Source organism: Antedon bifida, chromosome 11, assembly GCF_963402885.1.
Source record: "Antedon bifida chromosome 11, ecAntBifi1.1, whole genome shotgun sequence".
Classification (NCBI taxonomy): Eukaryota; Metazoa; Echinodermata; class Crinoidea; order Comatulida; family Antedonidae; genus Antedon; species Antedon bifida.
Window position 1 is genome coordinate 11,843,604 of NC_136236.1, and position 12,052 is coordinate 11,855,655.

Below are 12,052 nucleotides of genomic sequence, written 5' to 3' on the forward strand. Positions count from 1 at the left end.
GACAGTGTCGAATGAACTGGCTGATAAGCTCCATTTCTTCATCATGCTGCCTCCATTCCGCCTTAGGACTTCATTGGCATGGATGATAAGCCTGTTTAGCCTGGCCCAAAAATCTAACGCTGATTCACCCACATAGGGTCGACATCCATAAAATTCAGCTAAAGGAGTATCTGAGAAAACATCTTCGCTAAAGTTCTGTCGGAGTATATCAAATAATACATCAGGATCATTTGCTTCGCTGAGAGTTTTTGATCTAAGCCCAACTTTGACGATTGCTTTGGCTTTGCCTAATAGGAAGGTCAAAATCTCATCTGATTGCTCACTTCTATGAATCCCTTTCTTCTTTAAGTAAGATCGCGTCTGATCCTCCCAATCGTTAAAGGACAATTTGTCAGTGTGCTCACCCCGAAATATTGCAGGTTGTTTTATTTCTTGCCGTATGATCACCCTTTGTTCTACTGGGGTAACGGGCACAACTGGGTTATTAAAGGATCCCACCTCTATTGTTGGTGGCATCATTATAGGTGCTGATTGTGGGCGCCTAATCATCCCCCTACCACGACCTCGACCTCTTTGTGGTGTATTTGGAGCACTATCCATTATAACAATATTTCAGAGTGTAAAAAGAAATTGTAAGTTTAATTAATGATAATTTAAAATGATATTCAACTACGAACACGAATTAATATACACAATTAATAAATTTCGTAATTAATTGAGAATATAAACACAATAATATAGTTTATAAATATTAGCAGATATACAATGTTCAATAGGACAATCTGTCCAGGTGAATAGTAATAAAACAAAAGTAATAGAGTTAAATGCATATACAAGTGAACAGGTGTTATAAAAAAACTGTGTACACTAACACTTAATATAATTTCATTGACCTCGATTCTTGTACCTTGCAATGTAGAAAATAACCAATAAAAGGTCACTCTACCAACAGACTGTTTATAGTAGAAACACAAATAGTTCAATCACTGACAGTGATGTAAATTTGTTAAAAAAATATTTACAAAAAGAAAAACAGATCATGTAGTCTTCTTTAAACAATAATTGCTATACAAGTGCAATACCACTTATCAAAGGTTATCAAGGTCAACTAGTATAGCAATTGCAGTATTAAAATTATACAGTACATAAATTAATATAAATTGTGGTTAAAACTTAAGAAAAGACTAATCAGCACTTATCGTAGTCTTTCTTGAGAGTGATCCCTTCCTGGCTGAACAGCAAATCCTGGTCACGGCACCAAATGTAACAGGTTCGTACTACTAGCGTCGTAGCTTTATCGCGTAGTATTTTCCGGAGCTGCAGCACTGGCACAAACACAATAAAATCATCCACAAAGACAGTTCTTGATTTGGAAAAGTTAAATTCTTTTATTGAAGCTAGTAACCAGTCGGAAGGAGATATAATAAAAACAGTGTTACTATATTTAAAATAACATATCAGTGATCGATCAATCGTATCATTAACGACAGTATAGGCTACTATTGCGTTGTGTCTAGTATAACAATCAAATAACTAATCAACTATATTAACTTAAAACAATTCTAAAATTAAGAGAGATAAAAATATAGATGCTTACCTAGTAACCAGTCGGAAGGAGATGAAAACCTTCACTTTGGGCTAGGCACTAGTAAGTGTCATCCATTCCCAGTTAGGTACTATGACAATTTTTAACCGATGGTATATACATTTACCATAACGTTATTTCGTAGTTTACAGACCGATTGTATTGTAACTCGAGTCATACACATGTAATTATCAATTTAAAGTTCGGTTATACAAAAAAAGAAACTATTAAAAATGCAAATCAATTGACAAAATCCCTTGTCCATTTATGAACTGACCCATACTGAAACATTATACACTAAATATTCATGACCATTTTCCCGCCACTTGGATGAGGTGACTCATCTATTTATAGCATGGTCACTTATCATTCCAGGTTTTACTTTAATGGGTCCCACAAGGTTTCTCAGATTCAAGTCAGATTCAGCAGATAAATCATTCAAGTATTTGGGTATAAACTATAAGCATACCTGTTACATAGACACCACAGTTGTCTTTTTAAACCCAGGAATTGAGGAGTTATGAGCCATCAAATGCCACAAGAAGGTCACTGACCTTTGACCCTCAATATCTCACTAACGCAGCAACTAGAAGGCTGCAAAAATTTTTTGGTATTTATTCACACCTAAAGCTACAAGAAAATACCAAAAGACCTTTTATTAGAATTTTTTCAAGGTTACATAGGATAAATGTCACATATAGCCTGTACTATATATAATGAATTGTATTTGAAATTTGTGATTTTGACGAAATAAATGAATGAATCGGGGGTGATTTGTTCTTCATTCATTTATTCATTATACCGTGGATAGTCCTTGTTTAACATTGGTGGTAAGTCTAGTAATGCTCTGTGTAGTTCAGTATCCTCATTTTCATGTATTACTGTATACGTCCGTCTTTATAAGTAAAATAATATCGTCAGTGTGTATGTTATCTACGTGCACATCGTTAGCGTTTGGTATTTGATGGCTTAACCCATATTGTAAAAATACTAGAAATTGGGCTCCGTGGTAGATATCTGTATTTGCTTGGCATTCGATCCATGACCTATAGTCCCAGATTTTCTACCCTTTTCCATTCTTTTTACTTGGTTTGTCTGCCATAACGCTATATCGTGCTTGCTTGTGTATTTGCATATGAATGAATAGTGGTACGATTTAGAAGATAATAGACATTATGTGTTGCCTAGCACAACAACGCTTCGCTCTGATTGGCCGATTTAAAGGCCGAAGAGACGCGGTATATTGTCCTAACCCTAAGGAAGGATCTAAATCTCCCTACTCCAATCCAGGAGATCTTCTACGCATGTGTAGATATTTACTACGTCATCATATATGTATCGTATTTTACTTGCGGTCCGGCCATGCAGTATTTACTCGCACGTCGCTTATTTTATACCGTATTACAGTACTTAAATATATGTATATCGCTTTCCCAGACATCCCACAGCTATATAGGTTAATATACATGGAATTAAAGTGTAGGCCTACCAAACATTTTTGAAAAAGATATTATTAGATATCATAATCGGGTTATGTTTATGCTGTAGGAAAAAGGAGAATCAACGTAAACGAATACTAATCTATGCCTACTATACTATGATTCCGGAATCCACTGTACATAGCCGTATACCTGCCCTGACGTATGACAAATAAGACATTTATTATTTGTCATCCTTCAGGGCAGGTATTGTATGATTCGACTGTACATAGCCGTATACCTGCCCTGACGTATGACAAATAAGACATTTATTATTTGTCAGCCTTCAGGGCAGGTATTGTATGGTTCCACTGTACATAGCCGTATACCTGCCCTGACGTATGACAAATAAGACATTTATTATTTGTCAGCCGTCAGGGCAGGTATTGTATGGTTCCACTGTACATAGCCGTATACCTGCCCTGACGTATGACAAATAAGACATTTATTATTTTGTCAGCCGTCAGGGCAGGTATTGTATGGTTCCACTGTACATAGCCGTTTACCTGCCCTGACGTATGACAAATAAGACATTTATTATTTGCCAGCCTTCAGGGCAGGTATTGTATGATTCCACTGTACATAGCCGTATACCTGCCCTGACGTATGACAAATAAGACATTTATTATTTGTCATCCTTCAGGACAGGTATTGTATGATTCGACTGTACATAGCCGTATACCTGCCCTGAAGGATGACAAATAATAAATGTCTTATTTGTCATACGTCAGGGCAGGTATACGGCTATGTACAGTGGAACCATACAATACCTGCCCTGAAGGATGACAAATAATAAATGTCTTATTTGTCATACGTCAGGGCAGGTATACGGCTATGTACAGTGGAACCATACAATACCTGTCCTGAAGGATGACAAATAATAAATGTCTTATTTGTCATACGTCAGGGCAGGTATACGGCTATGTACTGTGGAATCATACAATTAGTCCAGTCAATCTAATGATATACCCACCACAAATTGCAATAGTAACAAAGCTAGTATTTTTGAATTCTATATAATGTGTAGAACGACATACTAAAAGTCACCGAAAATCCAAGCATTGGGTCAAGGGGTCAGAGGTCAATAAAGGTCATTTTAAGTCAAAATTAATATGCCCCATTAATTACATATATTTAACCATTTAAAATACATTATATACAAGTGGGATTTATGTCATCCGAAAGCTTATTAAATTTCCTATTCAGTGATATCAAACTTATAGTCATAACATTTTATTTAGAATGTCATTTTTGCGGAAAAACACAACATAATGTGTCAATTTTGGCTAAAAATGTTGTTTTCGCTGTAAACAACAATGGTATACACACAGGGATACCCTGGGGTGAACATTTCAGTCCAACGCGATACACATGACCAGTTCAAGATGCAGATGAGTGACATCTCCGTTCCTGTTGCTTCTGGATGATCTACATACCATTTTTTCCAGATGGCATTTGTGTTGCCATGGTTACAGTATTTATATTGGGATGTATAAGTATTTTAACGATTTTTTAACCAGTAGAAATACAAAGATGTTCAACAGCAGTTTGACAATGACCTCCATGTTGTATGACGTTCGGACCATCTGGGCTGGATTGTCAACAGACCTGGTGATTGAAAAAGTTTCTATGAGAAGCCTCAAAGAAAACCAGAGGTTTGACAAGAGAATATAGGAATGCGTACATCCAGACCAAATCTGCGCTGAAATGTATGTAATGCCTTGTAATAGTATCAGGGCGTTACTCCAGCAGCGGCCAACATAAGACCTTATGGCCACACGTCAGGAACACAATGGCAATTGAAAAATCCATTTGGTTACGACTCAGAGACTTCATACCATTGACACGGGAGTTACTGCAGATGACTCGGAATATTAGCAATGTGGTATTAGCATTGAATATTTTGGGCAGGAAGTCTTGCAATGTATTCAAGATCCTGGCAATAAAGTCATATGTGTGCATCAATCCTACAGTTTCAGAGGAGACTCGAGGTGACTTTGTTATCCACCAACACTTTTTGAAACTACCAACTTACAATACTTTCAGCTAATAAACCAACATGATGCCACGTGGAAACAACTTCTTCTGAATAATCTAATACATCCAACTCACTGAATGATGTCCAGTAGGCCTACATTTTAGATGGTAGTGCTCTACTGCACAGCATTCCATGGAATAGTGTAGAGATCTGTAAAAAATATTGCTCTGCATAGTCTTTGATAATTATGAAAGCGGCTCATCCACCAAAGACGGCGCACATGGTAAGGCGGGTAAGGTGGTAGTGTCCCTGTATATTTTACCAGTGACATGTTCCACAAAATAGGATCACTTTCTGTAACAAACAACAATTTATAAATCTTCGTAACTAGTATTTGAACAACATGGCAATGAGTGAATGCAGCTGCTGATGCAGATGTTCTTTCGGATAGTAAAAAAACCATTGAATCAGCAAACAGGAAAACATCTGTCATTATCCGATGACACGGATCTACTAGTGCTCATCTGCAGTCAAGCATTTAAAACATCTTGTGATATTCTTTAGACTGGAGCTGAGATGCTGGACTATCAAACTGGTTCAAACAGTACATTTGAGAGACATCTGTGATAACCTTCTGTTTGCTCATGCGATACTGGTGACAAAACATCCAGAGTTTTCGGAATTGGAAAACAAGTGGCTCTAAAAAAAGCTTGTCATTGCACTTATTTCTGACATTATGCTGTTAGTCTTCAGATGCAAACAAGCTACAAAGGATGACATTGTGGTTGCTAGAGAAAATGGTTTAGTGTGTCTGTACAATGGACTACCTGGACAACGTGGAATGCCTTTGACTCCATCCCATCTACAAGTCACATTCAATTCACCAGGGAAAAAAAGTAGTGAGCCCTCTATCGGCAGCGAATCGTTTTTGCACACGAGACAGCGTGAATAATTACCCGGAAGCAACTTTGTTTTTAAAAATAAATATTAAGTTTTTGCAAATTGGCCAATTGGAACTTTTGGTTTTATTTACTAATGAATAATTCATGAAAACCTTTGACACAGCATCTACGAACCACGTGATATTGTTTTTTTATCGACAAAGCCATTATATCTGTGTCAAACAAGGGTGAATGACACCGATGTTTTTTAAACAATTTTAGGGTATTCGAATGTTAAAATTTCGTCTAATTTGTTGAGGCTGTAATAAAACAACCTAACTTTTTGAGAAGGTGGGTTTTATATTTTCTGGATATTTAATTTTTCAATAGTAGTTAATAAAAAAATCTCGTTGGTGTTATTTTTTATTTTTTTTTAATGGCTGCTTAAACATGTGCCTTTTTGGTTATTTTACTGCTGAAAATGGAACACATGGTTGTAGCTAAAATCATTTTTTTACACCATAAGATTAAAAATGTTGCTTTTTAAAATAATAAGAACATTATATAATATATAGGAAAGCTGTTTTTAATCATAAAACTTTACAAAGCCTCTTTTATTTTATTCAAAAATCAATATAGTCTAGGCCTAGTTTACAGTTAGGAGAGCTAGGCTTTAGCCTGTTATTATAGTGGAGTAGTGCGTGTATTGTTGGCGCGTGTTCATTGTCGGGCGCGCGTATTTATAGGCCTAGGCCTAAGGAAATAAAAATAAATGATTACAAATAAAACTAAATATTGATTATTATTAATTTAATGTTGTTTTTTTTACAGATCACAGAGGGATGTTCTTAAGCTGTTTGCATACTTCAATACAATAGAAATAGCATTAATCAACAACAATTCCTCATTAATTTACCGGCATATGTGAAACAACACATACAGTAATTATGGATATCTACAGATTTTTATTGCCAAAGGACATTTAATTTTTAAAATCTTGTTATTTTCCTAATTTACTTATTTAAAGGTTCAAGCGGAGGTTGGTTGTTGTGCGGTAATTGTTATAAAGTTTAAATGTGATTTCCAAATCGGCAATAAATAATCATTATAAATATAAATAGAAAAAGGCCTAGTACAAAAGATGTTAATTTAATATACAAAACTTGTTGTGTAATTTGTGATAATATTAAAAGTTTTATGTTAAATGGTGTGTATTTCATTTATTGCCTAGCTTGCAGACAGTCCCCCCACCCACTTCACCCAATGCTTAATAATTTTAAGAAAAATGAAAGTTCAACACTTTATTTCAAAATTTATAAGCCCTTTGTCCTCATATTTTAAGATTATGAATCAGCCACTTAACAAAAATAACAATCGAGGGGCCAATGATGAAGCGCATCTTCCCTCATTCTCTTCGCCTAAGAAAACGATTATTCCAGCCCTGCCGCGTCTCCCTAGGCCTACGCGCACCGTGCTTTCGCTTAAAACAGACCTATATTCAACTCCTTATAGAATTTGTTTGAAAAATAACACCAAGCTTATTTTTGGAAATCTTAGAAAATACATATAAGACTATATTATACCGTTTTCAGAATTTCATTTAAAAGTTCCAAATTAATGTTAACTATTTTAACAAACTAGTTAGTTTTCACTTTCTTGTTTTCGTCGTATGACTCGCTTTGTTTACGCTTACACTTGGCTTAGATGTTTATCTTAGAATTCGAATAAATGAATCCATAATCAACAAAAATTGGCACTGTTGTGGTTTTTGTTTAATATAAATGTTCCTAATACACAGAAATCAATTAAACAGCAATATAATTTAATATAAACGAGTTAAAAAGGAAATTTAGACAGCCTATAAAATACGGAAGTCAGAACTCGCGTCGCTCGAAATGTTCGGTAACTTTCTATTTATAGCCTATCGAAAAAGGCTCTGGCTAACTTTTAAATTAAAACGGCTCTCGGAACACTTAATTTCCCATTATCACTATTTGACGTGGATGTGAAGTACAACCTCGCATATCGCCAACTTCATAATCGTACCACAACCAAGGTACTTAACATCATGTTCAAGTTCAAGTTATCTTTTAGCAATGGAGTGGGGTTGATATGTGTACCGAGGATTGGGGATGGAAGATCAGATGATGGAAACATGTTTCCTCTACACACAAACTTAAAGCCAGAACCTGAGTATCTCCTTGAAGCATTCAGGGGTAACTAGAACTACATGTGGTGAATGCAATGGCACTGTACTAATACCCGAGCAAGAAAGTGATACTGATGACATATAAGTTGTGAGTCCTTTTCTATTTGAAGGATTAAACAATATCATCCCACACGGAGCAATTCAAATAAAAAGGTCTGGATTAAAATGATCTTACAAAATATACAAAAATATCACAATATACAGTACAATATAACAAGAGTCAAAGTTCAAGAATTTAAGAGTCGGATGGTAACTGGCAAAAACGAATTTCTTTTCCAGTTTGTTCTACATGCCGGGCATTGAAAGCGACGCCCATGAGGCATGAGCTCGAACAAGACATTTTTTAGAATAGCTAACTTTTTTCTAGAGTTTGCATGTCACAGAAGGAAGATAAGCTACGAAGTTGACAACCTATTAATTTAGAACTTAAGTTAACAATTCTTTGTAGTGAGTTTCTCTCTTTGACCCTAAGACTAAAAAACCAGCATATAAAGGAAAAAAGTTAAAACGTTCTCAATAAAGGAATTATAAAAAACCATGAGAATTACTTTATCGACATTAAAATGGTTCAGCTTCCTTAACAGATAAAGTCTCTGGTGTCCTTTCTTTACTATTGCCTCTGTATTTAATTCCCAGCTGAGATTGTCCTCAAATATAGTACCTAGGTATTTAAAGGAATGGACAATATCGCTGGTTCGTCATTTGTGGGGGATACCAGAGGGCTGCGTCCTTTCTCCTTCCTAAAATCTACAATTATCTCCTTGGTTTTGGTCACATTGAGTTCCAAGTAGGAGTTTCCACAAAATTGGATAAAACCATCTAATGCGGAACCTTATGACCGTCCTGTGAATTTTGAAGGAGAGACAGCAAGACAGTGTCGTCAGCAAATTTGAAAAGATGACTATTGTCCTGTTTGCTCCGACAGTCATCCGTGTATATAATATACAGGAGAGGAGAGAAGACGCAACCCTGCGAAGATCAAATACTTGTCATTACGTACATTCGTTGATACTAAAATTATTAAAAATCTATCTATAGTAAATCATGAGTTGATTCCAAATTATCAAGACTCATTAATTAATCAACAATAGTACATACCGCTAATGAATTTCAATTTTCTTCTAGCTAGCATCATTTTTCCTATTTCATGACGATACAATAGGTACAGGAAAAACATTATTTGCACCAAATACTTCCAAAATATAATATAATATATAAACATAATTTAGTTTTACGCTATTTTAAGAAAATTTGAGTTTTTGTAAAAGGTCAATGACCTTTTGACCTCTAGTTACGTATAACTGTTGTATTAATTGTTTTTTTAATGTATATTATTAGTAGGATATATATACTCTACACATTGGTACTAAAGCTATTTAGATATGATTATAAAACAATGGATTATAGGCATAAACGCTACCCCCTACCCCAAAATTGTTTACATTACATTTGATCAAGAATCAATTTCAATTAAGAATAGTACATCATTACTTTTAAAATTCTTCTAGTTAACATCATGTTTCCTATTTTATATATCGATAGGTACAGATAAAACACAATTTTGATTAAATGCATATACAATTATGGCACAATATTACAGTTAATCATTTTTTTAAGGAAAAAAATGAGTTTTTGTAAAAGGTCAATAACCTTTTGACCTCTAGTTATATAAATAAATGTTGTATTTTGTTTTTTTAAATTGCATATTAGAAAGAAATATATATTCTACACATTGATATCAAGATTATTGAGATTGGATTATAAAACCACAAGTTATGGGCATAAATGTTACCCCCTACCCCAAAATATTTATGGAATAAAATCACTATATAGTTGTTGAGATTACGTAAAAAATAATGTGTTCCAATGCTTCAATTTTCGGTGACTTTTAATATGTCATTATAAACTACATTTGGAATGAAAAAATTTATGTTTCGTTACTATTGCAATTTGTGGTGGGTTTACCTCTAAATATCACTAGATTGACCGGACTAAATACCTGCCCTGAAGGATGACAAATAATAAATGTCATGTAATTTCATAATTTCATGTGTATTAGCCTATATAGCTGAGGAGGATGGTCTGGGAAAGCGATATATATTTAAGTAATACGGTATAAAATAGCGATGTGCGAGTAAATACTACATGGCCGGACCGCAAGTAAAATACGATATATATATGATGACGTAGTAGATATCTACACATGCGTAGAAGAACTCCTGGATTGGAGTAGGGAGATTTAGATCCTTCCTAACCCTAACCCTTACCCTTGTATAGCAGCCATTATGGTACAAGCTTTGTCTATCCGTGGGCCTAGGTGTAGAAGGTCTTAATAACTTGAATCTAGTAATTTTCTGTAATAAAAAAAAGTGTTACTTTCCTTTATTTGAGTTCCTTGTTCATTACTAGTAAATCCAGATCCCAATAAAAGTCCAAAAGGTGTCAAATAACATAAATAAACGAGAGCTGATTTTGTCCACTATCATCCAACATATAAGCATATTGAACTTTAAGGGCCACTTCATTTTTAAAATTGAACAAAATGGATTTGCATCGCATTGGACATTGTGCAATGTGTTTTGCACACAGTATTTAATTTATGTACCATAACAAATGAAACTAGATTTAATTCGCCACTTATAGGTTATATGCATTGATTTAAATAAAGATAATTGATTTTTATAGACGCGATCACAGACCACAAGCCATATACACACCTGAATAAATGTTGAGGAAAGAATCTTCCGTTTTATTACTATGCAGTAACCACTTTGGTGCAGATAGATTATTTCATACCGCAATGAATCATAATTTTTTACTATGATGATATCATCAAATTTGTTTAATTTAATATGCAATTAAAAATGTATTGTCCCCCTGAAAAAATAATTCTTAAAATGTTTGTTGTTGAATATGCCATTTTAATGTACCAGAATAGTTATCCACTTTTACCATGTATTTACCTGGAAAACTGTTATATAAAGCAAAAAATAGTCAAATTGGCTGCCAGTCAATGGGTTTTTTGGATTATTTTGTCTTTTTCTACGCGAGTCTGGGTTCGGCTGGGGTCTGGGATTTTAGGTAATTGGTCGGAAATCGTACTCTTCTTGCACATAAAATTCATGATAAAATGGCAACGTTCTAGAAATTGTATTTTTTTAATCCATGCGGATTGTTAATTCGCTGGGGGTAGCACCACTCTGTTAATGTTTAATTGATAATATTCTTATATATTTCAATATATAATTCAATATAGCCGGCCTAATTATGTTTAACGTTTTCTTATACATTTATAGAATAGACATTACAAAATAGAGATAATGTATTACAGCTGGCCTAATAATGATTGTTAAATGTTTAATCTTAAATGTATATAATTTACATTATTATACCATATTATATGTTGTAATAATGTCTATTCTACAATAACAAAATATGTAATCAAGCTTAGACATTTTAGTTATGAATTTAGGAAATAAACATCACAAATCAAAGAAAATTAATTAAATTACTATAACTAATACCTGCCTATACATTACTACTGTAGCTCCCAACTACACTCTAGCCCTAATGTGTAAACTACGGTCAAAAGTCAATTCCTATAAAAGATTAATACCAAACTAGAATTTATTTCGTCACTCTGACGATTTATAGTTGATCTTTGATATTTCTTTAATATTTGAGCAAAAAGATATCAGATTTGGAAAAAAAGTGCACCCTCTTTTAAATTTGTATAACAAAAGAAATGAGAAAAAACTACTTTTTAAATGCAGCTGGTCATATGACAACATCACAACATCCGATAGGCTGCACAATTTTTATATGAATTCATATCTACATTTCAGCAGCTTTCACAATAAGTTATAAACATCAAGGTCAACTTTAATTCTAAAGAGCTGTAAAATATTCAAATATACGCTC

At 34.1% G+C, this 12,052-nt stretch overlaps 1 long non-coding RNA gene across 1 annotated transcript in view; it reads left to right on the forward strand.

Annotated features, from left to right (window-relative positions):
• Positions 1-2,295, forward strand: part of LOC144855321 (uncharacterized) — an 8,933-nt gene extending 6,638 nt beyond the window's left edge. The window contains exon 2 of the long non-coding RNA XR_013614787.1: positions 2,075-2,295. This is a non-coding gene — a long non-coding RNA (uncharacterized LOC144855321). The remainder of the gene's footprint in view (positions 1-2,074) is intronic.
• The last annotated feature ends 9,757 nt before the right edge of the window (positions 2,296-12,052 follow it).